Raw genomic sequence first — 16,527 nt, forward strand, 5'->3', positions numbered from 1 at the left:
CTCGACAGAAAGAGAATGCTCTGCCTTCATCTTAGTCAGTCTGTCCCTGGTGCAAGTCTCTTTAGGAGGGGGCAGGAGGACAAGGCACCGAGAACAACCCAGAGTCCAGCAAGGAGAGATGCAGGGGGCGTAGACCCGAGAGTGTGGCGTTGACCGAGTGGCAGGAGAAGGGTGGCCTGGGAGGAGGGGAAGGCAAGGGGGCCCTCCAGGTACCACCCCACTTGCCAGGGCAGGTGGAGGCCGGCCTTGGAGCTGGCCCCTGCTGGGGTTCCAGAGGTGTGGTGCAGGGACTGGCAGCAGCCGCAGCCCTGGGGACTGCCTCCACCTCAGCCTCCTGCCTCAGGAGGGCCCGTCCTCCTCTCTCCTCTCGGCCGCTCACTTTTTCTTCCATTGTGCTGTGGCTGGGCCTGCTCCGCCATCCCCAGGGCTGGGGAGGCTAATGACATGACTTGAAGTCCTGGGTCAAAGTCACAAGGCCTTGGATCCCAAGATTGCCAGGAACTCGGGCCAGCACCTGTACTCCCTGCAGGGGTCCTGATACTCCCTGCAGGGGTCCACAAGGAACTTCGGGTCACTTGTTTGCTCATAAACCAACCTCTGCGGGGGACTCTCTGTGCCAGGCCCTGCCTGGGAGCCTGAGGCGTGGCCTGCCACAGAATCTCAGGCCAAGGCGGTCTCAAGCCTCCTTCCAAGCTCCAGAGGGGCTGTGAGAGGCTGAGGAGCCCGGGAGCCAGCGGGCAGCCTCTCCTCCCCTGAGCCTCCCCCCAGATCCACAGTCAGATGAAGAAAACCATTTACTGTTTCTGCTCAAAAATGACTGGTACTGCAGCTTCCCATCGATTTCTCCTGCCTTCATTTCACACACAGAGATTCGCAGCGCTCCCAGCCGAGCAGCTTCCTGGCCGCTCCGGGCAGCCCGGCACCTTCCGCGACATGATTTCTGAGAGGAAGGGCCTTCTCCAGAGGATAGCTCGTTTGGAAGCTGGAGACTTCCTGCCCTCCTGGGACGGGAGCTCTCATTCTCTAGAAAAGGCTCCACAGGCTGAAGAGATGCGGTGGTCTTTCGAGGAGCCGGAGTCTCCAAGGGACAGGCCAAGCGACAATGACCATGGTCCATCCGGACAGGAAAAGAGGAAGGAAAAAATCCGCCGTGCCCAGCCCTTTGGCTCTCAGTGCCACGGTGCTTCCCCACAGGTCACAGCCCCTGAATCCAGCTCAGCTGCGACTGGCTCCCATGTGGTGTCCTGTGGCAGCCTTCGGGGGTGTCCGCCCTCCCAGCCTACCAGGAGCTCTCTGTAGCCTCCTGTCCCCGCAGCTCCTCACCTGCTCCAGCGGCAGCCCCCTTCCTGGGTGACAGCTCCTCCAACTTTGCAGGTGCCCGGGCTCAAGCACGTCTCACTGAATGAATGAGGAACAGGGAGAAGAGTCCCCAGAGGAGCACTGTCCCTTAACGCACAGGGGGAGTGCACCTCGGGGGATTCTAGCTAAAGCAATAAGTGCTAAGGAGGCCTCTGGTCACATGGCGGCTAGTGGGTGTCTGAGTCTGAAAGCACGAAGCCAGCCCTGCACAGGAGAGCACGGTGCCGCAGAGCTGTCCCAGGAGGGCGTGGGCCTCAGATCTGCTCTCCCTCAGGTGTTAAAGGGGCGCCCCATGGCCAGCCCTGGGCTGAGTACCAAGACCCTGCTCCTGAGCCTCTCTCACCCTCCCTGCCGGGTCGGGGCCTCCCCACCCACAGATATTGCTGAGTCCTGCCCAGGACACAGGGGCAGAAACCAAGGGGGAAGGAAGGGATGTGAGGGAGGGGTTGGGGGAGGGGTGGCGACAGGCAGCACCAAGGGGCTGTGGGCACAGCTCCGTGCAGAGCTCTTGCCCAGAATGCACAAGGCCCTGAGTTCCATCCCCAGCACCAAAGAAGGACCAGAGGGCGGGGCAGGACCCTAGGCTGCTTGGGGAACAGGAACGGGGCTGGTCACCTGCCCACCTTCCCTGGTGTCCAGCTGGGATCTGACCAGGACAGAGGCCGGAGAGAACACGGCCCCTCCCTCATTCTGGACAGATGCCTCCTAGGGTCCTCTTGGGTCCCCCTCTTCCTCGGAGGTGGGGTTGGGGCCAAGCATCTGTAGGGGACCCCATGCCCTGCCACTTCTCTGTTCCCAGAAGTCATCCTTCCCCTGAGGACCTGGGTGGCCTTAGACTGTGATGCTGATGGCTATGTACCACATGGGAAGTCCCTCCTGCCCCACAGAGTGCCGGTCAGGTGGCCCCCAGAGAGAGGGGCTGCTTTGGAAGACCCCTTCCTGGTGCCCCATCCTGCAGCCAGCCGCTTGCTTGACCAGCGGAGACTGTGGGCCAGTCATTGTGATTCACAAAAAGGCATGATCGGGCTGCAGGCTCTGGCACCCACTCTGTGAAGAAGTGGAGGTAGAGGGAGAACACGCCCCTACTTACTGTGGCCTCCCAAGGTGCAGAAGCTGCATGTGGGGTGCACATCAGGAAAAGATGGGGCAAGGGGAACGAGGACCGGCAGGTGCTAAGGGCCGCTGGCCTTCGGGCTCTTTAGACACACGATCTCAGGATTTGGAACCCGGTGGCTCTGGCCCCCAGGCCTGTCTCTTTTTCATATCTTCCTGTTTGTACTACCGGGGAGGTTGGTCATCGTGCCAGGCTAGCTTTGTGGGGTTAGAGGTTCACACAGTGCCAAGGTACCTTTCATTGAAAACCCAAGGCACAGTTACCAAACCGAAATTAGGCCTGGAAGCCACGGGTGCTCTTTCACTGAGCCACATTCCCAGCCCTTCTAATTTTTTCCTTTTTTTTTTTTTGGCAGAAGAGGGAGTAACCAGGGATTGAACCCAGAGGCACTCAGCCACTGAGCCACATCCCCAGCCCTATTTTGTATTTTAGTTAGAGACAGGGTCTCACTGAGTTGCTTAGTGCCTCGCTTGATCCTCCTGCCTCAGTCTCCCCAGCCGCTGGGATTACAGGCGTGTGCCCCTGCACCTGGTTATTTTTTTCTTTTGAGACAGGGTCTCACTGAGTTGCTTAGGGTCTTGCTAAGTTGATGAGGCTGACTTTGAACTTGTGATCCTCTTGCCTCAGCCTCCCAAATCACTGGGATTACAGGTGTGCACCACTGCACCTGGTTCCCTGTGTTTTTCTACAACAAGGGATTTCATAAAGCTTTATTCCATGGAGATAATAAAAACGTTCATCAAGTTTCTTTTGTAGGAGCAGTAAGAATTCAAGGCATGGTGTGTTAGGTTTTCTCATGTGGCAACTACTCTTAAATGCACCTCACACAGGCCCCATTCATTACCCAGTGTAGCTTTGATGTTCTCAGTGCAGGAGCCTATTATAGTTTTATGTGATCTTTGTTGATGTCGGTATTTCATGCTAAATTACAAAAATTTTAAATCCACTGAATCTGTTGGATTCATTCATTCATTCTTTCTCTTTTTAAAATAGGGATTGAACCCAGGGGCACTCTGCCACTGAGCTACATTCCCAGTCCTTTTTATTTTTCAAGACAGGGTCAAAGTAAATTTCCCAAGCTGGCCTTGAACTTTCAGTCCTCCTGCCTGGGCCTCTCAAGTTGCTGGGATTACAGGTGTGCAGGATTCATTCTTCTTCATTCATGGGTAGGAATGTTCCCGGAAGCCATCTGTGCCCTCAGACAGCCAGGAATAACTAAACTACGCGTGGATGAAACTTCGAGTCACATAATATATCCCACAGACCCAAGCTAAGTGCATACCCAAATCAATTCCCCCCCAAATATGGCCATTCCAACATCACTCAGTTGGATAGGAGGTAGGAAGGGGGGGGAATCAAAACAGAAAGAGACTGAGCCAAATGAGGCTAAAAAGTGTCACGTTTGCAAACTTTACAGACATGTAGGCCCATGTGAATACACTGCAATTACATGTTGCAAGTCAGGGATGAAAGAAAGAAAAGAGAATGGGGGAGGGGGAGAGAAAGGTGAATTGATTTTCCTGGTTTTGCAGGCACACAGAAGCAGGTGGAGTGTGGGGACCACTCCTTGACCATTCCAGAGAAAATGCCCAAACTCCTGCTAGTTTCTTACCTCACTCAGGAGACCTAGGTGAGGGGGTGGCCTCTCCATTTAGGATCCTGAGTCTTGATTCGGAGGCAGGAGATCTGGGTCAGAGGCCCAGCCTTGCTACTCCCTAACTGTGAGACCTTGGGCAAGTTGTGCTGGTCTTCTGAATGTCCATCACCCTCCTCATCAGCAAGGTGAGGATAGAATAGTTCATATTCCTGCAGCAAAAGTGCCCTGTGAACTATAAGAGGCCACAGGTTTGGATGGAGTTGTTCTCAGGGGCAAGGAGACCAGCCCTATACGGGCAATCCTGCCACCTCAGGTTCTGCTGAAGGGTCCCTGGAGCTCACCTACCTCCCCAGGCATGGAGAAGGGGTAGCATTTCTGAACCAGGATTCTGAGCCAAACTCCAAACTGGACTGCGGCTCACCAGCAAGCCAGGCCCCAGCATGCCTGTTGCCCTGGCCAAGCCTGCCCTTGCACACCTGGGCACTCTGCTGGGCAGGCCAGGGTCGCCTCCGTAGCCAGGCAGGGGAAGGAGCCGCTGAGAGGCCTCCCTGCCTTTTCTCTTCCAAGCCTGATGAATGACAAGACTCCTCCTCCCGCTCCGGAGAACTCCAGCCCGCACTTTGCCTCCAACCCAACCCGCCTCCTCTCCATCCTGGCATCAAACGTCTGTTTGATCAGCTTTTCATCCATTTTCTGAAAACGTGGCCATTGAGGGATGTTCTGAATCTTGCAGAATTATACGTGCTGCATCCCGGCCATCTATCAGTGCAGCCAAGAACCTCACGCTGGGTGAACGCCCTGCTCCCTGCCAGCCTCTCATCACGCCCGCCCCCGGGGCTCCCGACTCTCCCCTCTGCCCCAGCCACCCGGAGGGGACCAGGGTCAGGGCGCGCTCTGGGCCGCGGGTCAGGAGAAGCGCCCGCAGGTCCCGGCCGGGCGGAGATCGGGTGCCCCCTGGAGGTCGCTTCGCTGGGTGGGGGCGGATCGGATCTTGGAGAATAAAGTGGCGTCTCCCCCGCGCCCCCCTCCGCGGCCTCTGACAGTAAAGGAGATTGATTGAGCGCCGCGGAGCGTTCTGCATCGTGTCTTTAGTAATAAGCTTCCTCATTTGGTAGCAAATCCCAGGTTTACCAAGCAGTTTCTCAACCATTTTCTCCCTTGAGTTTTGCAAGAAGCCCTTGGGAGGGATGGGAGCCAGGATCTGAGCAGCTGCACCTCCTCGGGCTGCTCGGGAGAGGAGGCTCAGGGGCTCACGGGGACCTGCGGGCATCAGGGCTGCGGGTGCCAGGATGGACCCTGCCCGGAGCTCAGGATGGAAACCCTGAAACCGTCAGGGCGGAGAAGGAGGCAGAAGAAAACAGGCAGAAACCAAGGGACCGCGAAGGATGTGGGGGTCCGAGGGGAAGGTCAGAGTTCACAAAGAGCATTAAACCCCCAAATCTACACGGAAAAAAGTGAATGAGCCCTTCCCTTCCCCCACAGGGGTCCAGTCCTGCAGGTTCCCGGGCACCTTTGTTGTTCTGACTCTGCAAACATGAAAGCACGCGTCTCAGTCAGAGCTCAGCCAGGGGAGTCAGGACTTGCTTTTAGTGAAAAGGGGACGAGCTGAATCCGGCTCAGCACTGTGTCCTTTACGCTCCAAGGCGTCCTGTCGTCCCCACAGACCTAAAGCAGTGAGATGTGCCTTGGGCTCACAGGCTGACTGGCGGGCTTGGCTGGCAGGTGGCCCCTCGAGGAGCTCCGCTCTGACCTCAGGAGGACAGGGGTCCCTGCAGGAAAAGCAAGAGGCTGTTCCTGGGGGTTGGGGGTGCTGGGCAGGCCAACGGTATGGAGCCAGCCCAGTCACCTCCCTCCTGCTTCCCCCAGGAGCTTGCTTCACCACCAACAGCTGCTGGGACATTGCTAGAAGGGGTGGGGGCAGCCAAGGGCTTCCCTAGCAAGGGCGGGTCCATGATTCTCTCTGCCAAGTGGCAACTCAGCTTACTTTCCCCAGGCTGGGACTGGGACAGAGATAGGAGAGGAAGGGCAGCCCTGCCCTCAGTCTGGGGGCACAGCTGAGGACAACCAAGGGCTGCCGGGCCACCAGCAAGCCCCGGGGCTCCAGCTTGCTCTGCCCTCCCTAAGACAGTCTTAATAACTGTAGAGGGTTGAATTGTGTTTCCCAAATACATGTCCAAGTCCTAACTGCCCTCCCCCACACCCCTTCCCCTACTGAGCTATGGCCCCAGCCTCTTTTCTTTCTTTCTGTTTAAGAGGAGGAAAGCCAGAGATTTGAAACCCCCTCGAAGCCAGGCTGGGAGCAGCCCTTCCCGAGCTGAGAGTGACAGGAGGGGAAAGAAGGTCACTTTCCTGAGTAAGGCACATACCTTCGGAAAAGTCTGAGAGCGGAGGACAGTTGTCCATAATGCACGACCCTGGGGACTCTGCAGGCCGGGTTCAAACCTCCCCCAGCACCTTCCCCTGGAAGGTCACATTGCTTCACCTCCCGAGCCTCAGTTTACTCATCTGAACAGTTGTGATAATAATCCTGTGCTGGCGAATTTCTTAGGGCTAAAGAGATTCCCCTGTGTGCCTGGCTACTCAGCAAATATTAATAAGGTATTCATCGAAACAGAAGCCTCTTTCTGATAGAAAACTCTAAAATGATGAAATTAGGGTTAACATCCTTAAAATTAGATGTTACAATTTTCTTATTTATCTGGAACCATTAAAATTACTTCCTTTCCTCCTGTACCTTTATTTTTATAAGGTGCTGAGAATTGAACCCAGTGCCTCACACATGGCTAGGCAAGGACTCTACCACTGAGCTATGACCCCAGCCCCTTTTTTTTCTTTCTTTTTATGATGCTGTGAATGGAACCCAGGGCCTTGGGCTCACTAGGGAAGTCCTTCACCACTGAACCACACCGCCAGCCATTTTTATTGTATTTTGAGACAAGGTCTCACTAAGTTGCTAAGGCTGGCCTTGAACTTGCCATCCTCCTGCCTCAGCCTCACTGTACCAGCACATCTGGAAGTTCTCTGGGTTTTGACAATTGCACACAGTCATGTGGCCACAACCACAGTAGTCAAGGTCCAGAACATTCCATTACCCACCCTCAAATTCCCCGCGCTGCCCTTGGCAACCACTGGTGGGCTTCTGAGCCTGAGTTCCTTCCTTCCTTTAGCACGAAGGTCCCGTGTTCATCCATATCGCTGCGGGAACCAGCACGGGCTTCCTTTTAGTTGCTGTCTTTCAGTGTCCTCTGTGTGGATGGCCACAATGCCATCATCTGTCCACCAGGTGAAGGACAAGGGCTCTTTCCAGGTCTGGGTGATTGTGAACAAAGTTCTACAACATTCACAAACAGGTTTTCCACTTCTCTGAGTCTCCATCAGGTTCCCATGGACTTGCTCAGAGCTTTGGTTGGGGAGGACAGCACAGCTGGGCTCTCTCGGGCCCTGAGCCACGGGGCAAGGCCTGGCTAGCCAGGCAGCAAGCACTGGCTGACAGCTGGGTCCCCTCCCAACTGGGCCTCTCTCCCCAAGCTCATGGAGGGAGGTAAAACTGTTGTTTTGGTTTCATCTCCTTTTATTTTCACTAATATTGAGAAGTGCCAAGAGCAGAGAAAGAGGGGAAGATGGATCATAAAAGGCCTCCGTGGTCCTCAAACTGGATGACCAAACCCTGAATAACTGGGAATCGACTGCATGAAAAAAAGACTTTAAAAAATGCTAATTATATTCTGTGTTTTTTTTTTTTCCCTTCTGTCATGAGCATTATACTCATTTCTACCCTGCCCTGAACATAACAGCAGAGGGGATTTCTAAGGCATAGAGGGCCTGGCCCTGAATGAGCTAGGTGAACCGTCACTCCTGGGTGACACAGTGACACTGCAATGTCCCCAACAAGGAGCTATGGTCAGCTTGACATGGCCCCAGATTGCTGCTGAAAGCCGTGGCTGCCCCCCCCCCCATTACCCTAAGCCCTTCCTCTGACCCAATGTGGCCTGGCACCTTGTCCCAGCACTGCCATTCCCAAAGCGGTCCTGAGGGCTAGAAGCGTCTGCGAAACTGTGTCACCCAGGGCTTTCCAGAGGAGCAGAGGACAGGGAGAGGGAGGGATTTTATACGGAACTGGCTCACGCAGTCAGGGAGGCTGCGAAGTCCCAGGATCTGCAGTGGGCAAGCTGGAGACCCAGAGGAGCCCTCCGTGTGGCCAACAGACAGCGCGGACGCTTTCATTCCTTTTGTTCCCTCTTCAGGCCTTGGAGGATGGGACAAGACCCACCCACATTGAGGAGGCCTTCGGCGACTCCAATGTTAATCTCACCCAGAAACAGTTCATCTCACTCAGACACACCCAGAATGATGTTTAGCCAAATATCTGGGTACCCATGGCCCAGGCAAGTTCATGCACAACATGATCCATCACAGAAAGTACAACAGGCGCCATCAAGCCACCATGCTGCTGGCTCTTCTGTCCAACTGTCCTCCCAGGGGGTGGCACAGGAACCCTGCACTGGTGGGAGGTCCTGGGTCATGTGAAGGTGCCCACAAGCCACTTCCTTGCCGTGGGGAAAGGACACTGCTGAATCCTGCCAGGAAGAAACAGGGGTTCCTGACACCGACCTCAGAGGCAGGGCCTCATCCCCTCTAGGTTCAGCAAGGACAGTGACAAGGGGGCACTCTGGACCCACAAAATACTTCAATTTCTTTTAAAATCAAAAGGAAAAATGGTCTGTAGCCAGCCCAGCCTGGTTACAGTTATCTTTATGTTAATGCAGCCATGACATGTAAGTTGGGGAGGAAGGAAGCTGTTCATTCAGACACGGCTCTGCTGGGTGGAAGGTGGACACCCTTGCTGGCTGGTGGCTTCCCTCGCCCTGAGGCTCAGCTCTGCACTCTGCCACTGCAGGTCCCTAGCAGGGATCCCAGGGTCCTTAAAAGTCACTGTCACCATGTAATTATCCATTTTTTTCTTCATGGAGGAAGGGCCCCATCACAGTCAGAAAGTGGCCTTGCCCATGGCTCCCCCTAACTGGCCGGGTCTGCACAGCCGGCCACCACTTCCTCAGGCCTGGCTGCGGGCACCGTTTGCGGGTCATGCTGTAGGCCACCTGGCCAGGCCGGGGAGGAGGGTAATGGTCAGGCAATGACGGGCTCCTGTCAGCTGAAACTCTTTGCACCTGGCCGTGGTGTCATCTCCACCTGTGTTCTGCCACAGCCTCCTCCTCAGTGCTGTGCTCCAGCCCTGGTGCTGCTGGGCCTGGAGGTGACACCCGCACCCTCCCTGCTCACAGCTTCTCATGGCTTTATTAGATTTCACCTCCTCAGGGGGCCTCTCCAGGCCACCCGTCTGCCACGGGCTTTCCGAGCTCTCTGCTCCCTGCCCCGCACGTTCCCCTCCTTGTCACCTAGCGCCCTGATTTATCTTTACCTTGTTTTGTGTCCACCTCTTTGTGCTAACCGGAAGCTCGACGTGAGCAGGGAGTTTGGTTTCTTCGCTGCTGGACCTGGTGCCTCCACAGTGCCAACTCGAACGAGTCCCCACCAGCACTTGGCCCCGTGACTGTGTCCTCCCTGAGCCTTCGCTGGAGGATGTGGCCTCAGCGACTCTCCTGGGGGAAACCCTCCCAGATCAGGTCCAGCATAAGAAAATGTGCAAATGCGGGTGACTTCTCCCTTCCTAAAAAACAGCCACAAACACCCATGGAACCTCCTTTTGGGTGCTATCAACTTTCTAACCGTTTTGCCATTTCTCTGACCCTCCTTTTAGCAAAACCTTTGGAAAGACTGTCACCTCCTTTTTTTCTGTCCCCCAGAACCCCTCGGTGCAGCTCTCACCACCCCCTCACTGGAGCACTCCTGCCAAGGTCCCAGGAAGATGGCGTTGGAACCTGGTGGCTTGTCCCAGGCCACAACCCACTTGACTTTCGGCCACATTAGTTCAGGGATCCCCTGTTGAATCTGGGTGCCCGGCCTCACCCTCCTGGCCTCCCCTCTCCCCTGGCTGCTCCTCCTTTGCTGGCTGCTGTCACCCCATCTAAAATTGGCCCTACCAGGCCCTACCTCCTCGAGCCCCTCTCCTCTCCGCCCACACTCGTGCCCAGGCCATCTCATCTGACTCTGGCTACTCTACCAGGGCTGGGGCTCCCAACCGTGTGCCTGGCCCAGCCCTCGCCTTGCCCCAGGTCGGCCACCCAGCGTCCTGCTCGGAATCTGCACACAGGTCAGGGCTCCTCAGACCTGGTGCTCAAGCCCGCAGTCCCTGCCCTCCCCTCTGCTCTGCAGATGCACAGGAAAGTCGCCTGCCCTTCTGTTTCTCACATCCCACGCCTGCTGTGCCAGCGAATCCATTCATCTCCTCACGTGCCTTCGCTGCGGCCCCTCTGCCAGGCAGTCCCTCTGCCGGGCCAGCCGTTGCTCTCCTGGTTCACTGTAATGACCCTAGGTGGTCTCTTCCCCCGTCTTCCCCCTCCCTTCTCACCACTAGCCAGTCCCCCACAGCGCAGCCAGAGGGACTCCTGCACTGGGAGTCAGGGGACACAGTCTGGCTCAGGACCTGAAGCAGCCTCATGTTAAGTAGCAGAGAAGCCAAAGTCCTTCTGACAGCGGGGAGACCCTCCCTGCTCCGACCCCCCCTTCCCTCCATGCCATCTCCTCAGCTGGGTTACAAAACGCAGGGCCGACTGCCTCGGGCCCTGGCATTGGCTACTCCCTCTGTCTGGAATGTTCTCTACCCCAAATCTGCAAAGCTCCCTTCCTACCTCTAAAGTCTGTTTTAAAGGTTTAAAACAGGTCCCCTCGGGGTCACACTCTGGACAGGCAGGGTTTTGTCCCTTTGGATTAACTGAGAAATCCGTGCTCCAGGAAATGCACCCCAGCTTCGGCTCCCTGCACCCTTCCTGTGGATGGCAGGTGGGGACAGTCGCTTCCTGATGGACATCCAGCACTGACCGCAAACCACAGAAGAATGCACACTCGAGCCAGGGCGAAGCCAGGTCAGGAATTTTGAGATATAAAATCAGTTGGGGGCAGATTCTGAAATATTTTTGTTCAAGTGGCTTCGGCCCAGGGCGGAGCCTCTGTGGGGCTTCTTCCCGTCACTGCTGATCACTGCGGAGTCCCTGTCCTCCAGGGCTCCAGGCATTTTGCCCCAAAGTTGATTTCCAAATCTATAGAAAATCCAGAGTCTAGTCAGCTCTCCTGCCTGTGCCCCCCAGGGCCTGTGCTTCAGCAAGTCCCCCCTCGGCCACCTGAAGGGGATGGGCAGTGACCCCCACCCCAGCATGCCTCCATTCCACACAGGTGCCTGGGGAGCCTCGGGCTCCATGACATAAAACTGAAGAGGACAGAGTCCCTGGCTGGAGGGGCCACTGTGGAACGGGTCGGTGGGTAAACCATGGCATCAAGGTGGGGATCTCGTCATGCATCTGAAAGCATGGGCCCACATCAGGGACCTCTGTGTTAGAAAAGCTGCTCTGGGCTGCTGGGCCTCAGGGTGCATCCTGTGATCCCAGAGACTCAGGAGGCCAATGCGGGAGGATTGCAAATTCAAGGCCCTGTTTCCAAATAAAAAAGTAGAAATGGCTGAGAATATAGTACACAGGTAGAACACTTGGGGTCAAAAACCTAAGACCTCAAAAACAAAAATGAAGAAATAAAGCTTTGGTCTGCCTCAGGCATGTTGGGACCCGTGCTGACCACCGGCTGGTGACTACTTACCTCCAGGGCTCTAGGAAGACATGGTGAATGCTGTGGTCTAGCTATGTGCCCCCCAAAAGCTCACATGTGAGACAATGCAGGAAGGTTTAGAGGTGAAATGAGTGGGTTACGAGAGCCTTAACCAGATCAGTGATGAATCCCCTGATGGGATTCACGGAGTGGGTGGTGGCTGAAGGCGGGCAGGGTGTGGCTGAGGAGCTGGGTCCCTGGGACGTGCCTCTGGGGTACAGATTTTGTCTTTGAGCAGAGGTCTCTCCCTGCTTCCTGGTGTGAGGTCTTGAGACTCTTCCCTCCGCCACATTCTTCCACCAAGATGTCCTGCCTCACCTGGAGCCCTGAGGCACAGAGCTGGCTGTCTGCGGAGGAAGCCCTCTGAAACCATGAGCCCCAGTAAACGTTTCCTCCTGAAATTGTCCTTGTATTTGGTCACAGCAGTGAAAAAGCCGACTAAAACAGTGGAGAAGGGGACAGACACCTTAATGTCACAGAGTTGACGTTCTAGTGGGCACTGAGTACTTAACAAAACGCACACATTAACGCAGCGACCCCAGGGAGCAGGAGGTGGAGGGGCGATCATCGGTGGCCGCAGTGGCCTCACCCTCCCCTCACGGAGCCCCTTCTGCACCTGCCCTGGCTGCTCCTGTCATCTTCTTGACTGTGCTCCGGTTTGCATTTCTGTTTTCGTAGAGGCCCAAGTGGATCTGAGACGGCCACCTTGGCTTAGCTGACACAGCCAGGGAACACAGAGGTGCTTGAGCAAGCGGGCCACTGGCTACGCTGGCCCAGGAAGCTCCAGCCACGCTGCTGGTTGATGCCCAGCTCTACGCACTGGCTCTGGGACCGTGGGTGAGTGCGCATCTCTCTGCCTCAGTTGTCCCACCTGTGAGTGAGGACAGACGTGCCCCCTCCTGAGGCTATGATGGTTCTGTGAGTGTGAGCCCCAGCTGCCGGCTCCTGGTACCCACAGCCTGTGGAGCCCTCCCCTGCGTGGGGGGCTTTCTCCTTGAGGCCCCTCCCTCTCTGCCTCCCTCTCTCCCTCTCCTTCTCCCTGACCCCCTCCTGTTCACCTGCTTGCTTTGAAGCCGTACTGTGAACTTGGGAGGGCTCCTTCCCGTCAAGCCTTGAGGTGACAGCAGCCTGGCCCACAGCCTGACTCGGCTTAGTGAGAGACCCCCCGCCAGAGAACCCCTCCAAGCTGCCACCACAGAAATACCGGGCACTAGATGTGTGCTCCCTTAGGCTAAGATTTGGGTGGTTTGTTACCATCAAAAAATAACACATAAAGTGCTCAGTGCAATGCCAGGCTCAGGGCCCGCGCCGACAATGACCAATGAAGGCCACTCTGCATACATGAGGGGGAGTCACCATGCCCAGAAAATTGAGGAGCACACACCTTTCCACCAGGCACTTGGCACGAGGAGCCCTTACCAGTGGACTTGTGTCCACTGCAAAAGTCAAAGTTGAGATATGGTGTCAGTGTCCACTAGAGGAGAAATGGGGTACAGTACACGATCGCTTAAGCCAGAAGGGAAGAGGGACCAAGCCCACACATGTATTTGTTTATATTTAAAAAAGAAAAACCGAAACTTTAAATAAGATCACACAAAGAGGGAGGAAAGGGACAGTGTGTCAGGGGTAGGATCAACTAGACTTCTCCAAAGGTCCTTTGTTCATCAGCTTTGACTTTGGAAACACAATAGATGCTTTATTCAATTACACACAGAGTGGGAGGGACTAGGGTGTTGCCCAGAGGTGGAGGGCTTACCTAGCAGCACAAGGCCCTGGGTTCCATCCCCGGAACCACGGAACAACAAAATCCCAGGCCACAACAAAACTGAAATTTGAAAAAAAAAAAAAAAAAAAATCCCCTAAAAAAAAAAAAAGCCAAAATGAAACAGACATAACCTTGTATACAGCTTGATTACTCAGGAGCTATTTCAAGAGAAATTAATTTGATCATACACCCCAAATGAGATACCCAGCAAACAGATAAAAAGTCAGAGAAACCTTAAATTGTTTTCAGTAATCATAGGGTCAGCAATAATACTGATGTTCTGAAATATATGCTATAAATTAAATATATCTGCTACATATAATAGTACAATGCATAACCTATTATATACATAGATAAAATAAGTATTGATTCATTTCAGAAAGAAATATTTTCAACATGAGAAAAAAGAAGAAACGAATATAAAATCAAAGAAGGTATGTGTCAGCCCTGTCATCCCAAATTTAAGTTGGAAATATAAACATAAGCGTATTATCCATTTTCTCCTTTAAAACAAAACTATTTCCCAATTCCATCCACTGGAAAAACATAGGGACTAATAACCCACCAGTAGCAGAGAACTTAGCTAAAAGATTGTGACCTCTAAATACCATTTTCTACTAAAAGGAAATAGGGCTCCTTAATTGAGGGTTTAGACAAAAACAAAAAGAAAAGAAGGACAAATGAGCCCTTTTAGTTACGCTAAGAGGAAGAAAGTTCTCACAGACCCCTGCGGGTCTCCCTCTGCCTCCTTGCCAGGGTTTGGAAGGGACCCCAAAGGTCGCGTGCTAAAGGTTCCGTCCCCAGCCTGGAGCGCCATGGGGCACCACGGGAGGCAGGGCCTAGGGCAGGAAGCTGTGCCCCTGGAGGAGATCTGAGAGGCCCTTCCCGGCTCCCTCTCTGCCTGCCAGCCGCGGTGGGGTGAGCAGCTTCCTCCATCACTCGTTCACACCCCCCAAAGCAATGGACCAACTGACTACCAACAGAAACCCCTCCAACTATGAACCCAAATAAACCTCTCCCCTTATAAGCAGATATTATGTCGCAGTGATAGAGAGTTGACTGATATATTTTCCTACTTTAGAAAAATATTTGCTGGCTTTTGCCTTCCTCTCTTCTTCAAAAAGCCACAGGCAGATGGGAACAAGGTGGGTTGTTGGGAGCAGCCGTATCCAAGTCCAGTTGTGGGAGTGGGGTCAGGCCCTACACTCAAGGTGAAGGGCAGCCCACAAGGTCGGAAGGTGGCGTCAAGCAGAGGGACTGAAATAGCAGGAGCCAGAGGAAGGAGATACAAACAGGGAAAGGAGGAAAGCCAGGAGGAACCTTGTCATGTGGGATTGGAACTGGAGGTGATGCTACAAATTTATGTATATTTTTAATAGACAGGAGGGGAGAAATGGAAATGCCCTATTATAAGGTTCTTAGATTTTAATTTTTTTAAAATTTGTTCTTTTTAGTTACACATGGCAGTAGAGTGTATTTTGACAAATACATACATGGAGTATAACTTCCCATTCTTATGGTTGTACATGATGTGGAGTTACACTGGCCGTGTATTCATATATGAACACAGGAAAGTTATGTCCAGTTCATTCTAATGTCCTTCCTATTTCCACCCCCTCCCTTCCCTTTATTCCTCTTTGAGGTTCTTAGACTTTTTATGAAGTGGTAGAGTAGCACTTTTAGGTAGACTGTGATAAATTGAAGTTGTATACTGTAAACCTTAAAACAATCATTAAAATAACAAATTATAACTCATAAGCCAACACGTTAGATATAACAGACTCATTAAAAATATTTAGTCGTGGAGCTAGAGTTGTAGCTCAGTGGTAGAGCGCTTGCCTAGCACATGTGAGGAACTGGGTTCGATCCTCAGCACCATATAAAAAATAGATAAATAAAATAAAGGCATTGTGTCCATCTGCAACTAAGCAAGTCTTTAAAATATATTTAGTCATGTGCTTGCTTTGGTAGCACAAATACTAAAATTATAAAGCAATTCATAAATTTTTTTCTTTAAAAATAAAATTATTTCCCAACTCCATTCACTTGAAATGCCTAAAAACTAACAACACACTGGTAATAGAGACCTTATCTAGAAAAGAATGATACAGAGCAGATTAGCATGGGTGACACACAGATTCATGAAGTGCTCCATATTTTTTTTAAAAAAAGTATTCAGTTTCACCAAAAGAAGGCAGAAAAAGAAGAAAAGGGAAACAAGAATAGATAGGACAAATATATAAAATGGGTAATAAGATGTCAGAGTTAAACCTAACCATATCCTAATCACATTAAATATAAATGATCTAAATCTCCAAATTTAAAGGTAGAGACCATCAGATTGGACTTAAAAAACAATACACTATCTATAAGAAACAAATTTCAAGGGCTGAGGATGTAGCTCAATAGTAGAGTCTTGCCTAGCATACCTGAGACCCTGGGTTCAGTCCCCAGTACTACCAAAAAAAAGAAGGTAAGGAAGAAAAGCACTTCAAATTTGAAGACACAATCACAATCAGTTCAAAGCAAAAGGGTAGAAAAGATATATCATGTTATCATTAATCCTCCCCAAATTGCAATGATTTATTAATATCAGACCAAGTAGATATTAGAGCAAACAATATTACCAGGGATGAAGAAAGTAATTTACAAATGATTAAGGGGTCAATTCATTCAAAGGAAATTGCAATCCTAAATATTAATAGTAGAGCTTCAAAATGCTTGAAACAAATTTTATAGAACTGCAAAGAGAGAGAAGTTGATAATTACAGTTGGAAATTTCAATAATTGATATAAAAATGAACAGAAAACTAGAAAATATATAAAAGATTTGAACATTATCAACCACCCTGACCTAACTGACATTCATACTTTACCCAATAATAGCAGCAGGAATACAAACTCTTCTCAAGTTTACACAGAACATTTATCAAGATGGACAATATTCTGAGTCATTCACAAGCCTCAGTACATTTA

The sequence above is a fragment of the Callospermophilus lateralis genome, chromosome 4, assembly GCF_048772815.1.
Source record: "Callospermophilus lateralis isolate mCalLat2 chromosome 4, mCalLat2.hap1, whole genome shotgun sequence".
Lineage (NCBI taxonomy): Eukaryota > Metazoa > Chordata > Mammalia > Rodentia > Sciuridae > Callospermophilus > Callospermophilus lateralis.